This window comes from Vipera ursinii (assembly GCF_947247035.1).
Source record: "Vipera ursinii genome assembly, chromosome: 3".
In the NCBI taxonomy this organism is placed as follows: Eukaryota; Metazoa; Chordata; class Lepidosauria; order Squamata; family Viperidae; genus Vipera; species Vipera ursinii.
Genome location: NC_139516.1, coordinates 67,297,186 through 67,318,859, shown reverse-complemented (window position 1 = coordinate 67,318,859; position 21,674 = coordinate 67,297,186). Strand labels below are relative to the sequence as shown.

The following is a 21,674-nucleotide window of genomic DNA, read 5'->3' as shown; positions in this document are numbered from 1 at the left end:
CCTTTAACCTGAAAATGTCAGTATCGCTAACCCATGCCTCCTTGCTTAACAGAATAACAGATTCGGAAGGGACCTTGGATGTCTTCTATTCCAATCCTCTGCTCAGGCAGGAAACCCTATACCATTTCAGGCAAATGATTCAGACAATCTCTTAAAAACTTCCAGTGCTGGAACATTCATAACTTCTGGAGGCAGGTTGTTCCATTGATTAATTGTGCTAACTGTCAGGAAATTTCTCCTTAGTTCTAAGTTGCTTCTCTCCTTGATTAGTTTCCGTCCATTGCTTCTTGCCTGCCTTCAGATGCTTTGGAGAATAGGTTGACCCCCCTCTTCTTTGTGAAAACCCCTGAGATATTGGAAGACTGCTGTCATGTCACCCTTAGTCCTTCTTTTCATTAAACTGGACATACCCAATTCCTGCAACCGTTCTTCACGTGTTTTAGCCTCCAGTCCCCTAATCATCTTCGTTGCTCTTCTCAGCACCCTTTCTAGAGTCTCAGCATCTTTTTTACATTGCGGCAACCAAAAATAATCTCTATACTAAGTACAAACACATCTCTGCTCGTCCTGACAGCTCTACCTTTTATGCCTAGGTTAAACAGGAAAAAGGTTTAATACGTGTTTATATTACTTCTATAGAACTTAGTAAGCTTGCTAGATAGGTTGGTATCATGTCATGAGGTTTCTTTGTATAGGTTGCTCTGTTAAAGGTACAGGGAGTGCAGAATTATTAGGCAAATGAGTATTTTGACCACATCATCCTCTTTATGCATGTTGTCTTACTCCAAGCTGTATAGGCTCGAAAGCCTACTACCAATTAAGCATATTAGGTGATGTGCATCTCTGTAATGAGAAGGGTTGTGGTCTAATGACATCAACACCCTGTATCAGGTGTGCATAATTATTAGGCAACTTCCTTTCCTTTGGCAAAATGGGTCAAAAGAAGGACTTGACAGGCTCAGAAAAGTCAAAAATAGTGAGATATCTTGCAGAGGGATGCAGCACTCTTAAAATTGCAAAGCTTCTGAAGCGTGATCATCGAACAATCAAGCGTTTCATTCAAAATAGTCAACAGGGTCGCAAGAAGCGTGTGGAGAAACCAAGGCGCAAAATAACTGCCCATGAACTGAGAAAAGTCAAGCGTGCAGCTGCCAAGATGCCACTTGCCACCAGTTTGGCCATATTTCAGAGCTGCAACATCACTGGAGTGCCCAAAAGCACAAGGTGTGCAATACTCAGAGACATGGCCAAGGTAAGAAAGGCTGAAAGATGACCACCACTGAACAAGACACACAAGCTGAAACGTCAAGACTGGGCCAAGAAATATCTCAAGACTGATTTTTCTAAGGTTTTATGGACTGATGAAATGAGAGTGAGTCTTGATGGGCCAGATGGATGGGCCCGTGGCTGGATTGGTAAAGGGCAGAGAGCTCCAGTCCGACTCAGACGCCAGCAAGGTGGAGGTGGAGTACTGGTTTGGGCTGGTATCATCAAAGATGAGCTTGTGGGGCCTTTTCGGGTTGAGGATGGAGTCAAGCTCAACTCCCAGTCCTACTGCCAGTTTCTGGAAGACACCTTCTTCAAGCAGTGGTACAGGAAGAAGTCTGCATCCTTCAAGAAAAACATGATTTTCATGCAGGACAATGCTCCATCACACGCGTCCAAGTACTCCACAGCGTGGCTGGCAAGAAAGGGTATAAAAGAAGGAAATCTAATGACATGGCCTCCTTGTTCACCTGATCTGAACCCCATTGAGAACCTGTGGTCCATCATCAAATGTGAGATTTACAAGGAGGGAAAACAGTACACCTCTCTGAACAGTGTCTGGGAAGCTGTGGTTGCTGCTGCACGCAATGTTGATGGTGAACAGATCAAAACACTGACAGAATCCATGGATGGCAGGCTTTTGAGTGTCCTTGCAAAGAAAGGTGGCTATATTGGTCACTGATTTGTTTTTGTTATGTTTTTGAATGTCAGAAATGTATATTTGTGAATGTTGAGATGTTATATTGGTTTCACTGGTAAAAATAAATAATTGAAATGGGTATATATTTGTTTTTTGTTAAGTTGCCTAATAATTATGCACAGTAATAGTCACCTGCACACACAGATATCCCCCTAAAATAGCTATAACTAAAAACAAACTAAAAACTACTTCCAAAAATATTCAGCTTTGATATTAATGAGTTTTTTGGGTTCATTGAGAACATGGTTGTTGTTCAATAATAAAATTAATCCTCAAAAATACAACTTGCCTAATAATTCTGCACTCCCTGTAGTGACCATTTTGTGTGTGGCAGGTATGCAGACACATGGCCTTCTAAGTTCTGCCTTGTAATTGGGGTAAAATAAGTAACATTTAATTAGTGCGTGAACAACTGCCCTTGAAGGGGCTGCCCTTGAAGACCACCCGGAGGCCCCAGCTGGTGCAGAATGCGGCCACGCGGGTAGTGATGGGAGCATCCCGATACTCCCATATTACACCCCTCCTGCGTGAGCTGCATTGGTTACCGGTTTTCTTCCGGGTGAGATTTAAGGTGCTGGTACTTACCTTTAAAGCCCTACATGGCCTAGGCCCGGGATATTTGCAGGACCATCTGCTACCAGGAACGACTTCCCATCGCCCAGTGCGTTCACACAGAGAGGGCCTCTTCAGGGTGCCGTCGGCTAGACAATGTCGGCTGGCGACCCCCAGGGGGAGGGCCTTCTCTGTGGGAGCGCCAGCCCTGTGGAACCAACTCCCCCTTGAGCTCCGGATGGCCCCGGATCTCCGGTCCTTTCGCCGCGGCCTTAAAACTTTCCTTTTTCATCAGGCTGACTTGGACTGATGGCAGGGTTTTTTAAAATGTTTTTTAATTTTTAATTGTTTAGTTTAACTTATTTATTGGGGCTGTTTATTTAATTTCTTTTAACTTTTGTATTGTTGTTTTTATTGTTGTTAGCCGCCCTGAGTCCTTCGGGAGATAGGGTGGCATATAAGTCCCAAAAATAAATAAATAACTGAAAGCTGAACAAAAGTACATCATTCAGGAGTATTCTATTCCAGCGGTTAAAGTGACATTCTACAACTGCATTGCATCTTTGTATCATTCAAAGAAGGTGGCCTCAGGTATCTAATGTGTTGTGATTCAGTGTCAACCTGTGGTTTCGGCAGCTGAGTCTGATGATTCTGAAGAGGAGGAGGAGGGGTTTGGAGAGCCTTTGGTGTCAGAGGAAGTTTCTGATGCACCACAGAACTCTCAGCCAGGCCCCTCCCGTCTTGTTCCTCCTCAGACTCAGCTGTGTGAGCATGAAGGATTGGAAGAAGACGATCCACAGGTGGCTCTGTTCAGGGACGCTAGGAGCAGGAGGCAATCTAGCAGAACAGAACAGAGGAAAGCAATGAGGCAACTCGGGAGAAGGCAATGAGAAGCCACACCTTGGGACTGCTGATAAAAGGGGAATGTGTGGGAGGTGCTGGTTGCTGAAGGCAACTGTTTGAAGATCATCTGCTAGAGTCCTGATCTGTTATTCTTGTTTAACTCTTGTTTAACTCTTGTTTAACCTTTTGGTTTAAGTCTTGTTTGAATTTTTCGTTTAACTTTTGTTTGAACTCTTTGTAGATAAATTTGGTTGGGTTTTTTCCAGCCTGTTGATTATAAAAAGGGGTTGTCTTTGACATTCGAACAGGGCCGGTCGTAGGCTGGAAACAGAACATAATGTCCCAGTTCACATCTAGCATATCAAGTTTAGGCAGTAGTTTAAATACTGTAGATACACCAGTAGAAGAGAATATTAGTGGCTCTGGGTTACCTAGTTTGATAATGAAATTGGCTGCAGAAAAACAACCAAGCTCAGAGAGTACTAAGCATCCCACACTGTAGATATACCTTAGATCAGCAATTCTTAAAGTTTGGGAGTCCCCAAGACCCTTTTATGGGATGCACAAAATAAAGTAAATACTTTTTTTTAATTGTTCAGTTTAATTTCTAATATAGTAAATATCAGCCTGAGGAAAGAGGCAATGGCAAACCATTTCTGAAAGCTTGCCAAGAAAACTGCAGGGACCTGTCCAGACAGTATCCCAAGAGTCAAGAGGGACTCAAAGGCACACAGACACACAAATATCGATAGCCGACATAAATAAAAGCTCTTTGGGATCCTCAAGCATTTTTAAGAAGGCAAAGGGTTCATGAGACCAAAATGTCTGAGAACCACTGCCTTAGATTATAGACAATGACGTAAGGAAGGAAGAAAAAAACAAATATGTTTATCCAACGTAGCTATTGAACTATGGATTTGCGAGCAGTGGGTGGAAATATGTTTGAAGTACGTGGTGACATTGTCGGAAGAAAATTCCATTGGGTGTCCATTGCATGGTAACTTTTCTGAGTGTAGAATCTTACACAGTAAAATAAAGGAGAAAACAAAGTTGAAGACAAACTAACCTTCCTCCTTGGTAATATGGTACAACTGCTATCTATCTATCTATCTATCTATCTATCTATCTATCTATCTATCTATCTATCTATCTATCTATCTATCTATCCATCCATCCAAGCACTATATAACAGTCCTTTATTTTGCTATTGGAAGGGGGAATAAAGCTGTACAATCCTAAACTTTTGGGCTGTGCTCTGTCTACTTGGAATAGTGCATCCAGTCTTGGTCACCACGATGTAAAAAAGATGCTGAGAGTACAGAAAAGAGCAGCAAAGATGATCAGGGGACTGGAGGCTAAAACATGTAAGGAACGGTTGCTGGAATTGGGTATGTCTAGTTTAATGAAGAGAAGGATGAGGGGGGACATGATAGCAGTGTTCCAATATCTCAGGGGCTGCCACAAAGTAGAGGGAGTCAAGCTATTCTCCAAAGCACCTGAAAGCAGGACAAGAAGCAACGGATGGAAACTAATCAAGGAGAGAAGCAACCTAGAACTAAGGAGAAACTTCCTGACAGTTAGAACAATTAACCAGTGGAACAACCTGCCTCCAGAAGTGGTGAATGCTCCAACACTGGAAGTTTTTAAGAAGAGACTGGAGAGCCATTTGTCTGAAATGGTAGGGTTTCCTGTCTAAGCAAGGGGTTGGACTAGATGACCTCCAAGGTCCCTTCCAACTTTACTATTATTGTTGTTGTTGTTGTTATTACTTGCCAAGGAGGAAAGCTTTAAATGTATTCTCTTGTACTTTGGCTATGCACCCGTTTTATGGCTGAACTTTTCCCCCCCCCAGGAGTTCACTTACTTTATTTGAGTGTGAGAAGATGCCTGCGTATGAAATGATGGAAGAGGATTGTCTTCAGAGGATTGAGAAATTTCATCAACTCTTGTCATCAGCTCTTTGTGCACAAAGGAAAACTAGTAGGCGATATTGTAATGGGCTCTGCTGATCCCACAACAGAAGTCAGAGCCTTATGCGCCAATTGTAACCTTATTGAAAAGAAGACAGTGACTTATCTTTTAAATGACTTGATAAATAAAAGCAAAAGATGGACTTTTAATAACAAACTCCTCATGACCTACTGCACAAAGGACTTCATACGAGTTGTACAAAAAACTGAAAACTGTGTGGATGTAAAGGGGAAAAACAGGAAGAAATTACCTCATCGCTCAACATCCCTTATCCCTACTGCTATTTGAAAAGGAGAAATCACACACCAGAATGTGTTGTTGTGCAGATGTACCAGGTTCCAGCTCATTCACTCCTTCCCTCCCTCGCATCAAGTACATTCTGTACTTTTGGCAGTAAGTTGATGGGATATTTAGAAGCTGTGAACTGTTCTGAAAGTTTCACATAGTGGGTTATGGGCCATGTGTGTTTGATCAAAATTCAATTACTGCACTGCGCCAGGCTTGGAAACCTATCATTGCGAGTTATGAAGTATGACGAAATAAGCTTCTCTAATTGGTTCAGTATGGGGAGCAGTCTCAACCAAGCTTGTTATGATAAATAGCTTCCTATGTTAAAGGTTCTCCAGAGCTTAAGTGTCTTGGCTCACCTCCTTCAAAAGAATAAGAATATTGTTCCCTAGGAACATTTACATCATTGTCTCTTTTCCCAGGTTGGAGTTAAATATTTGTAGCATTTTTATCTTGCTGTTCTTGAGGAATCTAAACATAAATATATGTCACTTCACCAATCATAAAATACCTTGTGTCCCTGTACACACTGGTTATTGGTAATGTCACTTCTGTCAGCTTGGAAAATCTTAACTGTTGTTTAAAGTCAAGTCCACTTTACAAGCCCTTTAAAAAATGATGTTGAATACTCTGCAACTCCTAGCTTAGATTTGCTGCTACTAAAAGTATTCCACACATGGATTCTTTTTAGTAGATTTCTGTTATGGAAATAATCTCTGATTATCCTCTTGTAAGCAAACAAAGGTAGAACTAGAGCAGTCTCAGGCTACTATACGGGTCTGCATTATGGTGGTTCATGTGCAAAGATGCTATTTCACTTTAAGAAAAAGGCATAAGTATATTATTTTTCTGCTTCTTTGTTTAAGAAACCAGGGAAAAATAAGCCTTGTCCTTCCTTTAGTAATTTCTCTCGTTGAACTCAAATTAGTTATCAGAATAGGTCATTTCTTTTTAATACACTGTTATATGGGTTTCATTTGTTTTATGAGCTTTGATCTCATCATAGTTTGCCTTTATATTTAAATGTCCTCCATAACCTTCTAACAAAAGATGTGTGTAACGCTGAAGTCGGCATTTTCAGCATGTACTACATTTACTGCAAAATTTCAATTTTATAAACCATTCCCCTTAGTCATCACTTAATCAAGCGATGACTAAGTGCAGCAATACAAAATTAAAGGGAGAAAAACTTGACACAATAAATGCAAAATCTACATCTGGGTAAGATAAGAAACGCTTACCCCACCCCCGTAGTAGAATGGGATCAAATATTTTTAAATGGGTGATAGGAGGAGATACATAATGGAAAATATCGTTAGCTTGGGCAGAGGACGTGTGTGTTTTTTTAGAACAAAACTCGGAAGAATATTGTATTACATTTCTTAATAACAATTTTACAAGGAGTAACTTTACCTTTAAAAATAGAATATGATGGCAGGCATTTATGCTCATCTTCCTTCTGGCAAATCAGCTTTTTTTATTGAATCTCACTTGATTGAATAGCATTGGGGTTGCCAGAGTAAATGCTATTATCAATGTACAGTAATTAAGGAAATAGTCCTTGTCACTCGGAACAGCATCCAGGCTGTGCCTGCTGTAATAAAGTTAAATGATAAAGAAATCTCTTTAAATAAAGTGCAACTACTAGAGCGTGGTTACTCTCGAAATGCAGTGGAACAATGCAGTGGAAAATCACTGGTGATAGGAAAATATGCCCACTGAACACAATGTAAGGCTTCTTAAACATCTTAAAGTAGATACCATACATAATCTTCCAATTTAAAGGTAAAGATAAAGAATAAAGGTGTCAATCCTTCATGTTCAAAGAGTGGCAAGCTTGCCCACACGTTCATCTGGAATTTGATCTTCAAATTACTAATTAATTGCATTATTAGAATTTAGAAATGTTTTGAAACCTGTGTCTAAAATGTACAAATTGAGTGTTATGCTTCTGGGTTGAGATCCTATACATTTTATTATAAAGTATCAATATCCTCAGTCTTAAGGCCATCTGAGCCTGATATAAATTATGCTACAAACCACATTTTCTCCAAGGATAGGCCTTCCACATGAAAATATTCTTCTTCCAATGTTATAACTAACCATGTCTTGGTGGAATAGATAAATAGCTCATGTGAACAATAGGAAATGATCTTCGTACCTGTAAACGTAAGCTTCCAGCTTGCAAGTTTTTGAGATGAGGATGGCATTAAGACCTATTCTGAGAGCTGTATCTGGGAAATGTAGATGCCTAGGGAATGAGTAATTCAGGCTAAAGGAGCAAGGGGTTTGTTTTGCTAATGGAATCCTGCATTATGAAACATTTACAGTAGATGCCATTATAGAAGTGATTCCAAGATGTGTTTCTTAAAATGTCTGTGACTCTTCTGAAATTGTTTAGCTTCTGTAAAAAGAAGAATTGCTGTTGGGAGTCTAGGTTTCTGAGAATGCTGGTTGGGCACCTGGGAGACTATAGAAAAAAGTAGTCTGAATCTCATCTGGCCTTAGCCAAATTTTCTACAGACTCTGTTCTTGAAGATACAGCAGCATTCAAGGTTTCCCCCCCACTTTTTGTGGGATTCTTCATGGTGTGTTTGCCTAAAAGCAAAGGCTGTGGTATTGCAGGTTGCACTGAGATATGCTAAAGGTCAGCTGCCTAACCTTCCAGCTGAGATTTGATACTCTCTTCCTAATGGAATGAATAATCACCATGCCATTCCTCCCTTTTTGTAGAAAAAAAATGCTGAAGGCCTGGTTCAATTCCTTAAACTAAGTTTCATAAATATTTATTATTTATTCCGTTTATGAATGTTCTCTCTTTTTTTATGAAGTCCAAATGGATCTTTTCTCTACTGAATCACTCCTAAGGTTTGATCTTCTTTGAGACGTATGCTCCTTGGGCAGTCTACATGAGATCATTATGCTCTTGGAAATATGTATTCCTTAATAAATCAAAGCACATGTTTTAAAACAGATTGTAGTAATTTGCTAAATATTGTTCATACTTTATGCTGTGAGTAAGGTTAGTGGATTACTAGCATTGATATGTTCATCTAGTGCCATATTGCAGCTTTGCCTTTGACCATTTCCAGAGCATTTTGACAGCTGAATGTCAGTAACGAATCATGTGTTGACAACTAAGGAGGAGAAAACCTTTCCTTCACTTTGTATTTGCCATGGACTCAGATTTATTTATTTATTTATTTATTTTTATTTTAATTCCATTTATATCCCGCCCTTCTCCGAAGACTCAGGGCGGCTTACAAGCTTAGCAGTAGCCTTCATTCTATGTATATGCCTGCATGAAAATACAATAGCAATAACACTTAGACTTATATATTGCCCCGTTGGGCTTTACAGCACTCTCTGAGCAGTTTACAGTATCAGCATATTGCCCCCAACAATCTGAGTCCACATTTTACTGACCTCGGAAGGATGGAAGGCTGAGTCGACCTTGAGCCCCATCAGGATTGAACTCCAGGCTGTGGGCAGAGTTTGCCTGCAATACTACATTCTATCCACAGCGCCACCATAGCTCTTAAGACACTGTTGTACTTCCTCTGATCACACATTATTATCATTCTCTTCTTCTGTTGTAATACAGAATACACGGTAAGAGCAATAGGTGTAATCATGAAAAGTAATATTCAGAGTTTTGTCTAGTCCGTTACAAATCCCCACGGGTTTTCATTTTTGTGGTTCAGTCATACCAAATTCAGAGCTCTTGAATACCCCTATGAAAACCTTTAAGGACTCTAGCCTTCAAAACAACTCCGTTGATGACTGCAAAGCATATCTTGTTAAGCACAGGTTTAGGCTGTGATTATTTCAATTATGTATTTTCGTAAATGGCACACAGTGCTGTGCACTGCTACTGAAGCAGGTGTGTGGGTGAGCGTGTGTGTGTATGTGTGTATAATATACATGTAGCAAGCACAATGGTAACTATTAGAACTGGTGGGGCTGAGGACAGGGTTGCAAAGTTTATACGCGGAAGCAAAGGTGGAGCAAGTTAACCTTCAGCCCAAAATAGAGTTGGAGGAATGCCTTTGATCAGCAGAACAATACAAAAATAGGCTTACAAGTTGCATTTATAAATGCAAGAGCAAAAGGGCAAAGTGAACCAGGCACTCTGCAAGATAATGACTTAAGAGGTATCATGAAATAACTCTTCAGTAATTAGATTAATGCAGCTCTTAAAGCAGAACACTTCCTTTTCTCAGGCTTGTGCAGAAGTTTGACAAAAAAAAACAACCCAAAAAAACAACCCAGGCTGCTTGAATAGTTGCTATACTCACAAAGTACCTCAGAATTGTTTTCAAAGAGTGTCTGGGCCATTATTCATCCCCAAAGCAGCTAGCCTTGGAAGAGACTGGGTTCACCCAAGGTCAAATCAGGACTGTTTATCCCTTTGATTGTTAATAAGACATAATGAATGAGTTCACACAGCACACTTCAGTCCAACAATTACACCATGTAATAGTTTAGGGATTTTGTGTAGATTGGCAAAGGGTAAGCAGAATTTATGAAACTTCACTGGCTACAGGGAAAGTGATTTAGCACTGGGACACTGGGATGGGCCAATTATACCTGCAGAAATGAGCCTTAATTTTTAAATTCTGTTAATCTGAGAGATGATGTCTGTTCTACAAGATGCACCTATTTGTTATTTCAAGGGCAAATAGAAGCACTCTTCCAATTCAAAGTGAGGTGGTAGCTTTGGGCCTTATATCTTTAATAAAGATAATTCTGAAAGAAGAATGTTGACCATCAGCCACAGTAAGTCTTGTTTAGAGTAATGAGTCTACTGTTAGGCTCACTTCCCGCGTCACCAACAAAACAAGCGCGCGCACACACACACACATGCACACTATTTCTTTTTAAGAAAAAAGATAGAGTTAACTTTATGCGTGGTTTCCTTACACAGGCAAGATTCAAGCAGGTTAACTATCAAACTAAAATGATTCATTCCAACTGCTACAGGTCTCCTATAGATTAGATAGTAAAAGAAACATGCAAGTAGAAAAGCAGTACAAATGGATTATTTCGTTTATTGTTGCTGCACAAATATGCCCTCACTTCTTGCCAGAGGAATGAGTGATCGGAGTTTTAAGAGCAACTTAAGGGAGTAATTTTCTATGAATGAGTGTGAAAGTGGAGCCAGAACAAGCATAAGTCTGAAGTTCAGTATTTGTGTCTCTGTGTGTCTCTCTGTGTGTAGTCCTAGTCTGCAATAGGGTTACTGACAGAATAATGCAGGAGAAAAGGTGATTCTGGTAATAATCTTATCATCAGCCTACCAAAAGGAAAATCAGTTTGATGGGACCGTGAAGACTCTGTGGTAGAATAAGGGTTATTGATACCTACTGACTATGATAGCTTAAGCAATATTGAAAGAAGAGAGCCTGCCAATTACGGTTGCTAGCTGTGACAAGTCATTAAGCAAAACACCCATGTGATCGCCTCATTTAATGACTCCCACCCCACTTTCCTCATCATTAATCAGAGCAAGGATGCTTCGTAGGTAGAGGAGGCCCTGGGAGACCTCGCACAGGACCAGAGCCACCTGCCCCGGATCTCTCCCCACCCCCTGAGGTGCCTATGCGCCGCCTCCCACCCATTGGAATCCCCAGAGGCTTGGGGGCTTGCATCCTATCCCACCAGGTCCCAACCCCCCCCCCAACTCCCTTCCCCTGTCACTGATCTTTGGAAGAGCTGTGGAGTTGGCACTGGGGAAGGAGGACAGGCCACTATGTGAACAGACATGATCTTACCTGATCCCGTTGTCTAGGGATCAAAACAATTGTATCCATGTAGTTACGTTGGTCTGACTCTATAGCATATAATATCCTGTTTTTGAAACAACAACAGTGAAATCCTTTTAATAACGAAAGACAATCTTGATCACATTTAGCTTTCTTTTTTTCTCCAGAGTTTTTGATAAACGAATTGATTGTGTGTCATCAGGTCGGTTTTGGTTCTTAGTGATGGCCTAGATAAAGAGTTTTCTCCGTGGTCATCTGTCCCTAATCTAGCCTTTTAGTTCTTTAAATAGTGTACCCATTGCTTCTGTAACTTGAGTTGCTGGTCATCTTCTTTTTCTCTTTCTTTTCACATTGCCCAGCATTAGCACCTTCTCTAAAGAGATTGCTCTTCACATGATGTGCCCAAAGTAGAATAATTTGAGCCTGGTCATTTGTAGTTTTGAGTCAGAACTCAGATTTGTTTGGTGATCAATGCTTCCTTATTTTCCCTCTAATTTTTCTTCATTGTGAACATGATAAGCAGTCGCATTTGGAATTACATGGATAGGTCCAAAACAACAGTTCTTGTAACTCCTAATAAAGTCATGTAACTCCTCACAAAGTCATTTTTTAAATAGGATAAGAGACTTTTTAATCACGTATGGGGTTTCAAGGCTGTTCGACTCCAAAAAGATTCTGGGAAACTTGCAATTTTTAAAATAATGTACCATATAATTTTTTTTAAAGGAACTTTTGCCACCTGACGAAAACGATGGATGGATGGATGGATGTGGATGGATGGATGGCTCATAGAAGGAATGCTATTCCATATGTCAGGCAGGATTCCTGAGTCCCATAAAATGATATTGTTTTATTGAAAATATCCAGGATGGGCCAATCCAGATCTTATTGAATAGGATTATAAGATATGGGTACTCTGGCAGACATCCAGACCTGTAAACTATGAGGAGCTTTGTGGATGACAATCGGCACTTTGGATTGCCCCCAGAAACCAATCAACAACAAGTTCAGTTCATGGAATAGAGGACACATGAAAGTACCAAAGGGTACCCATAACTACTCATGCTGCCACGTTTTGGACCTGCTACAGCTTCCAAGTGGTCTTAAAGAACATTGAAGTAATCCAAATGAGAGGTGACACGTAAGTGATGGTGGATTTGTGTGAAGGCCACACACACATGCACACACACACCTGCATGCTTAAACTCAAGCAAATTATGATAATGTTCTTCCTATAAACTATGTAGTTCACTCTATGGAAACTCAGGTCAAATTAGACATTAACTTTATGGATGTTATTAATCACAGCTGGGCTTTTAAAGTTTTGATCTTTCTCACAGCATGCCTCTCCATGCCTCCTTAGCAGCTACTCATTTTAGAGGAAAGAAAGTGCTCACTGGTTGCATGAGAAAAATTTGCTAATAATAATAACAACAACAACAACAATAAGAACACCTAGGAACAGCTTCCATCCTGCGATGATATCTGTAATACCATCCAAACATTCAAACATCCACATCTGCCTATCCCAGGTCCTTGTTAAGGACTCTATAGGTAGACAAAAATGCCAAATCCAGTCTGAACATCTGGCTGACTATGCAATGAATGAAAATAAATAACCTCCTCCATCCCCTACGAGGCCCTACCTTGATGTGGTTGTGGGGCTTATGTGCTTTGAGAACAATGAGAGCTATGCCAAAGATTCAACCGTACTAGGCCATCTCATTAGAGGAGCTGGATGAAGAGTATCTCCTCCATAAGTGCAATAGCAATAGCACTTAGACTTATATACCGGTTCACGGTGCATTACAGCCCTCTCTAAGCAATTTACAAAGTCAGCATATTGCCCTGAACAATCTCGGTCCTCATTTTACTGACTTCAGAAGGCTGAGTCAACCATGAGCCGGTGATAAATGATATGGTAGGGTGTAATTTACAGAAACCCATACCAGACTGGTAATTGCCCAAGTTGAGAAGAGCTGAGCTAGGTGGAGTTCCTGAATAATTGGTGACAAATGGGTTACAGGAATCAGGACCATAGGCTTTGAGTAATAATAATAATAATAATAATAATAATAATAATAATAATAATAATAATAATAATAATAATAATAATAATTTGGAAGGGACCTTGAAGGTCATCTAGTCCAACAGGCAGGAGCAATCAGAGCTAGCAGCTGCAGAACGTCTGGAAGAAATGTTGTTTACAGTACCTGTCACAAATATACAAAGATTGAAAACAAAGAATAATAACCGGTAGTAATAGGTGCCTTGAGTGCAATCCCAAATCAACTAGAGACCACCATTTGAACACCAACAACATTAACAAAATTACTATCATGCAATCACAAAATTCAGCTTTTCCTGGAATAGTTTATATCCTGTGCAAATACCTTGAACACTAACAAACTACAACATCTGCCTTTCCCAGGTCCTTGGGAAGGACTCAATAGGGAGATAAAAATGCCAAATTCAACCTAAACATCTGGCTGAGTTTGTGATGAACCATAATCATAACATGTTGGGAAAAAATGTGGTAGTCCAGTTAATGAAAGGCAAATTTAGTCATAGTTTAGCTTCCTTTCTTTTTTTTTCTTCAGCTTTTTAAATAAAACAGATTGATGTGATTTTTGTGCCACTCTGTTAACTTTGTTAACAAAATAGGAGACAGTGATTTGTTTTTCCTAATTGCTTTTACTAATTCAATGTTACCAATTCATCTGGGATTGAAATTAATGTTTATGCTGCTATTTTATGATAAATTAACTGAAAGTCTTAATTGAGGTCTAGGAGTTATATCCAGGATGAGGGTTGTTGGCCTTCCCATCAGGTTTGGCAAATATATAAACAAGACCGATACTTATATAAAACAGTATAAATAAAGCAGTTATAAATTGGGTGAGAAGTCTCTCATTTATGGTACAGGTAACCTTTCTTCACCAACAACATGTTCAGTGACCGTTTAAACCAGGGGCCTTCAAATTTGGCCCTTTTATGACTTGTGGACTTCAACTCCCAGATTTCCTCAGCCAGGCACGCTGACTGAGGAATTCTGGGAGTTGAAGTTCACAAGTCACAAAAGGGTCAAGTTTGAAGGCCCCGGGTTTAAACTTATGACTGTTCCTCATAGTTGTGGGTGACACAGCATCCCTGTGGTCATGTGATTGTGATTTGGTTGCTTGACAACTGGCTTGCAATTATGATGGTTGCAGCATCCCATGGTCAGGTGATTGCCATTTGCAACCTTCCCTGCCAATGAAAGTCAATGGGGAAGCCGGCAGGAGATCTCAAGTGGTAAACACATGACTGTAGTATGCTACGGCTGCAAGATTCACCTGACAACAGCACAACTGACTGCCAGAACTGCCGCCGTAAGTCATTGCAGCCATGTGACATCGTGCTTTACGACCACATTGCTTAGAGATGGAGTTTTGTCAGTGCCAATCACCATCGTTAAAAGAGGACTAGCTGTATACACAATGGCTTGTTTCCAGTTTAAAGTGTTTTAGTTTTCTAAATAATACAGTTGTTTTAGTATTTTCTCTAGTTTATTTATTAAGAAATGGAAATGATGATGATTTTTTTGAATTAGTCTGCTTCCAGCCTGGTATTGATCATGAACATATGTAACAAATGCCATTTCTACCTCATTGTGTAGTTCTCTAATCTTTGCTCCATATACAAAACAATGGATTCCTTAGTTCAGGAAGCTGAAAAATAATAACTAGACATTGATTGTTGGGGTAAAAAACGCTGCCAGAGAAACTAATTTGCCTAATTCACTTCCATCCCAGTAGGTATTCCTTCCTGCATTGCGAGAGAATTAAGCTCCAGTCCTTGACTAATGCACAACAGAAATGGCATATCCTGGTCTAAGACCCTGACGCACAATGAAAAAGTTGGGTAATGAGGATTCAGATAACTGAATGTGCCACTTACAGGGTGCTGGAATTTATTGTGCAGATATGCTGAATGGCATTTTACCAAGTTAGATAAACAACACTTAATTAAAAAGCAGTTGGTAGTATGGAGATTTTTATTGTGGGGGGAAGCTTCAAGTCCTGGGACCGCAAATCCGGTGGCCAAGCCCAACTATTTATTAAAAATGAATATAGTAAAATAATAAAATTACATTTGGGCAGCAAACAAAAGCGATGTTAAGTGCCTGTCTTGATTGTATTTTCTGCTGAACATACTAGCATCCTTATAAAGCACAAAAGGAGAAAGCAGTGAGAAGCAAAGAGGAAAAAAGAAAAGCCAATTTCCAGCTTTTGTCGTTAACTAATAGATCTCATCATAATCAATTATCCCTGAAGGCAAAGAATTCACAGAGAGATTTCCAGTCAGGGAAGCATAGTACTTGCCCCTCTTCCTTGATTGGTTGCTTCTAGTGATGGACAAGGAAGAAAGCCAATTAAGCTTGTTTTCAGCACACTTGAAGAAGCTCTGTTTTCTCTTCCCAGGCATACTGAAGGAACAATTTTTTAAAAAAAATAATTCTGATTTTTTTTTACCCGGAATTTGTTTCTTCTGTTCTGAATCATTATTCAACAATATTTCTTTTTCCCAAGGTTCAGAGAAAAATCCCCCCTGCCAAGTATTTGGATTAATCGTTGTTCGAGCATTATTAAACAGGTTGCAAAACACTCTGCCTAAAGCAAAGTCTAAGAAGATTTTGTTGCTAAAGAAACATTCCTGTATAATTGAGACACCATCACTCCCTGCAAGGTATTAGCTGAAGGAGGCTGGTTCATCCTGCTGAATGACAAAGTTGGATCTGTATCCCATTTGGTCTTCTCCTTCTTCTAAGGAACATACATTGAAAGGGTCATCTTGCTCTCTTTATTAAAAATAGACAAGTCTTTTTGAAATGTGACGAATGCTTCCATTTCCTTAAAAATGTTATCTTTGAAGATACCACTTCCTTGCCAAAGTGCACAGATGAAACTGAACTATATTCCAGGTCTATAAACTCTTGCACTCTCTCATCTATCTATTATCTATCATCTCTCTATCATCTGTCTCTATCTTATCTTATCTTATCTTATCTTATCTTATCTTATCTTATCTTATCTTATCTTATCTTATCTTATCTTATCCTATCTATCTATCTATCTATCTATCTATCTATCTATCTATCTATCTATCTATCTATCTATCTATCACTTGTATGCCACCCATCTTATCAAAAGAACATAATTTTTTTTAAATAACATTCGTGTTTACAAATTTTTTTGTCTAGCGAAGTTTGGCTGGCTTGTAGAATTTCTGTTGGGCCACTAGATGGCAGCAGATTCAGATATCAGAGATTATTTTATGAAAACTTTTAAAAGAGGTAGGGAGGAAACGTCTATTCTGCTGAAACAATATGGATAAAATAAAAAAGCTCATCCGCTTTTTCATTTACATAAAAGGTATCCTAGACAATAGAGATACATAAAGACAACTAAACAAGGCTGTTGACAGGCATGTTGTGAGACAATCTTTATAATTTCCTTTTCAACAGCAGAATTGTATTCTGACAGTTTACAGGAGGCCAAAAGCACACTTAAGCTACTATCTTGTTAAATTAATAAGCATTTTTTTTAAAAAAACAACCCTATGATCTGTACTATCAGCTGCCACCCATGTGCCTTATTCAGTTTTAAAACATTCTTGGAAACATCTTGAATCTTTAGAGCTTGATAAAGTACTCTTTAAATTATTTTTAAAAAGTGTCATCTGTCTTAATCTTTGGAAACTATGGTAAAGCTAATTCTCACATTTATGGTTACCTTAATGGTATTTGAATAAGAGTTAGACCAGGGTTCTCCCACATGGTAAACATCCACCACCACTGCCAATGGTTGATAAGATGCACTGCCAAGGAGGTTGATAAGATGCACCTAGAAACAAAGAAGATAAAGGAGGGCACTAGAAATAATAAAGCAGCGAATAACTGCTATAGCCAGGAAGATCAACAGATACGAAGCTCAAATTGCACACCACAGGCAGAATCTCCCATTTCGATTTCAGTCAAATCAGAAACGTTTCAACCAGTCCATCCATCAATGGAGAGAGCCAGTTAACAGCTGACAAAGAGCAAACAGTGCAGTTCTGGGTACATCCATGAGGCAACCCAAAGAAATTCAACACAAATGCAGCTTGGATAAAAAAAGGTGGAGAAGGTAGAAAAAGAAGTTGAAATGAAAGAACTTGTGACGACAGCAGAAACGGTGGAGAAAAGGGCAAGGAAGATCAAGAATTGGTCAGCATCAGGTGTTGCGGGAAGAGCCAGCTAATTACAGACTCCTCAACCTTCTCCTCAACATGTTACACATTTGAACCCAGAACTGCTAGACTGGGTGGAATCTGAATGCATAATTGGAAAAGAACAAGCAGATTGCTCCAGAGCAAATCGTATCTTCGCGTGGTATCGTCTAACCCAGAGGCATAGCTATAAACTGAAATCTTTCCTTTATGTGTCATTTCTTGATTTCAAGGCTATGTTTGCTTTATCTCCCATCTCTCATCTTCTTACAGAGAAACTTAGAAATATGAATAGCGATTGGTGTTTATTTTTTTCTTTAATTTGGAAAATGTTTTTGAACCATTATAAAGTGTGGCCTTTATAAGTTGCTTACCAGAACTGAACATATACACACAAAAAAGTCAGCAAGGCTGCATTTAGGCTCCCGTTTCATATCAACTTCATGGCAAGTTCATTAAGTAACGCTGACTTTCATGCCCCTAACATTTCTGGATACAGACTTTCTCTACTTCTCTATGCAGATGACAAGTCATTTTATGTATACCCATTGGATATCAAACATTTTGTGGTATCTGTGGTTCAATATAATAAGTAGAGAAAGTTGGTCATAAGTTACCAGAAATCTAAAGGGTTGATATTTGTAAAAAAAAATCCTAAAAAAATAGAAGTGGATTATAGATGGAAACCAAATCAAACAGGTACTGTCATCCTCATCAGGTAAACCAGATGAAGAAAACAACCCCATGAGTTAAAATTTTGAGATTGGTTAAAGTAACAGAGTCTTGCAAGTCTGGTTGGGCTGTGCCTTCTCCCCTTTTTATACTCATGTGAAGGAGGGAGATTTCTATCTGAGCTGCTTATGCGTGCTTTCTTCTTGGTTTGGACTTATGTTTTTTCCCCCTGGTGGCTTTGGTAATGGATCTTGCCTCTCTCTATCAAGAGCATCTCCTTACAAATACTCTCTTTGGATTATCTGGAAGTGGTTTCTCATTGCCAATGGGACTTGGAAAGTCCATCAAGAATATGTTATTCAAGTATAAGCTTTACAGTCCTGAAGGGCTATCAAGCAGTTCTCTGACATCAAAAGGTGGATTAATTTTATTTATTTAATAAATTAATATACCACCTGATTCATAGCACTATCAGCCCTAAATGTTTTTGACCTTTGCTCAAACCTTGTATGGAGCCCAGATTGTCATTCATTCATTCATTCATTCGTTCGTTCATTCAAAATTTCTATAGCCACCAACTCAACCAAGTGACTTTGGGAGCTTACAATTCTCAAACAATTTAAACAATTTAAAATATCATTAAAACAATAAAAACATCCACAAAATAAATAAGCATACCCAATAAATGGAATCATACAAACTCTTAAGATTCATGCTTGCAGCTTCCAAGGGAACCCTACTCGGTTTCAAGACTGGTATGCCCAAAAGAGAGAAGCAAATCATGACATATAGGCTGAAGATCAAAGTTTCCCCTAGGAAACTTGTAACAGATGTCCTTCTCCACGGTTATCAGCATGGAAGAAATAAATAAGCTTCTCTGAGCAGTCTATAGAATCTCTTCTGTCCTCTGGTTATGACCGGATAAAAAGACAATGCCTCAAAAGGTGAATGCCCCTGAACATCCATCTAAAGTTGAGATCCTTTCTCAGAGTTGCAGAACACTTGGGAACCTCCTGCAAGTTTCCTGACATCTTTCTATAGTCTGAGAAAGGGTAAAGAACCATGTGTTTCTACTGGGTGAAGTCTATTAATTGCACATGTGATTCTGGAGAAATTGAAACCATCCAATGGGTTGCTTTACCCCAATTTTTATAAGGGCCTATTCAAGGATTCTAGATCATCTGCCTGATAATGTTTTTGAGAAGGGTCAGATGACTATTATGTCAATCTTTCAGACTCTAATCATATTACCATCAATAGTGTAGTCACATTTTGTATGTCTAAAGTAAAAGCAAGGACAGAGTTGACCCCGAAATGTGCAATTCTGTAGCAGTGGATATATTTTACTCCTTTTAAATTCTTTTGTTTTATTATTTTGGTGGTAGCTGATGTTTGAAATTATTGAAGGTTTATTATTTGCTTCAATTTCCTACACCGGCTTTTGAGGGCCTAGAGTGATTGTCTGTCATAAAAGGATTGCCTCATCCTTATTGCTCTTGTGGTTTTAAAAATCCTTTAATCTTTGGTTTTTCCATGTGTTTTTAATTTCTGTACTCCAGGGCTCTTCAAGCTTGGCAACTTTAAGACTTGTGGGCTTCAACTCCCAGAATTTCTCAGCCAGCCCTGCCTGGCTGAGGAATTCTGGGAGTTGAAGTTCACAAGTCTTAAAGTTGCCAAGTTTGAAGACCTCTGCTGTACTCCAAGTGACTTAACAAAAGTACATAATTACGGTAATCTGAAATAGGAGCACTATTTAACTACCAACTGATAGAGATGAAGATACTAGGGGAAAAATCAGCAAAACATTCCAGAACAAAGTGTTTGTCAATTGGGAATTCTTGATTAATATCAAAATGAGACCTGTAATGAAAACAGTAGAAAAATCTCCTACATTTGCAATTGGGTGATATTTGCATTCAAACTATTTCACATGTGAAATCAGTAAAGGGATTGTGTTTAATGATTTCTAGTTAATACCTAAAGTTTAGCGAATTATGGTTTGTAACCAAGTAATATGCACTGGATAATTTGCAAGCACCAAGGGACTTCCCTCCGCCCAGTACGCTCCCACAGAGAGGGCCTCCTCAGGGTGCCACCGGTCAAAGAATGCCGACTGGTGGCCCCCAGGGGCAGGGCCTTCTCTGTGGGCGCGCCGGATTTATGGAACCATCTTCCGGTCGAGCTCCGGATGGCGCCTGATCTCCGCTCCTTCCGGCGCGATCTTAAAGCCCACCTTTTTGAACAGGCCGGCCTGACCTGATGGGATGGGGTTGGGTTTTATAAATTGGTCTTAACATTTAATCTGTACTAATTTATTACGGGCATCGCTGTTTAATTACTTTTTAATAATTTTTAATTTTTGTATCTTGTTTTTATTATGTATTGCCCTGTTCATCGTCCTGAGTCCTTCGGGAGAAGGGCGGTATACAAATCAAATTAATAAATAAATAATAAAATAAATAAAGGCAAGAGAAGAAGCAATGGATGGAGAAAAGCAACCTAAAACTAAGGAGAAAATTCCTGACAATTAGAACAATTAATCACTGGAACAACATGCCTCCAGAAGTTGTGAATTGGAAAACTATTTGTCTGAAATGGTATAGGGCAATGATGGCGAACCTTTAGAGACTGAGTGCCCAAACTGCAACCCAAAACCCACTTATGTATTGTCGGGTGCCAGGTGGAGGTGGCCCATTGGATGGGTGTGGCCAATTGGATGGGCATGGCCCATTGGGTCGTTGTGGCTGCAGTGGTAAAGGCAGACTGGGTGAGATTAAAAAGTTCACTCGACTAATTCCAACTTTGCGAGATCATTTTTCCCCCCGCGAGAAGTTGAAATTGATTGATACATTGAACCTTTTTCATCTTAGCACATGGCGGCGGAGGGCTAAAGTGAAAAGGTTTTATAAAAGCCAGCTGAAGTCCTAGGACTGGGGCAACATCACGCATCCCCACAAAGAGGGTTCTGCGTGCCACCTGTGGCATGCAGCATCCCATAGATTCGCCACCATGGACTTAGGGTTACGGTTAGGACACCATGAAGTCAGAGAGCAAAATGGACATCGCCAATGAATTTGGAGTCCTTGGTTACGGTTAGGAGGGCACTTACTTTTCTAGGCTTCCATTTCTATGTTTCCTGATAAAATACATGGGAAAATCCCATTGGAGGAAAATTCCATTTAGGATTAGGGTTAGGTTATCATGAACCCATAGAGCAAAATTCAAATTGCCAATGGATTCTGAGTTCTTGGGTACGGTTAGGAGGGCACTCATGTTTCTCGGCTGCCCTACCTACGTTTCCTGGTAAAGTACATGGGAAATTCCCATTGGACGAAAATTCCACTTAGGGTTAGGTTACCATGAACTCA

At 39.6% G+C, this 21,674-nt stretch overlaps 1 protein-coding gene across 12 annotated transcripts in view; it reads left to right on the top strand.

Annotated features, from left to right (window-relative positions):
• TM2D1 (TM2 domain containing 1) overlaps positions 1-21,674 on the top strand; it is a 61,415-nt gene that overhangs the window by 17,657 nt on the left and 22,084 nt on the right. For 3 of the 12 annotated variants that reach the window (XR_014492032.1, XR_014492033.1, XR_014492034.1), the window contains exon 7: positions 5,214-5,725. The exons of 1 other annotated variant lie outside the window; for it this stretch is intronic. The gene's annotated coding sequence lies outside the window, so the exon portion shown is untranslated. Of the gene's footprint in view, positions 1-3,273; positions 3,528-5,213; positions 8,592-12,373; positions 12,527-15,179; positions 15,537-21,674 lie in introns of those variants that run through there. 8 more of the 12 variants (XR_014492039.1, XR_014492035.1, XR_014492036.1 and 5 more) reach the window with 8 other exon arrangements.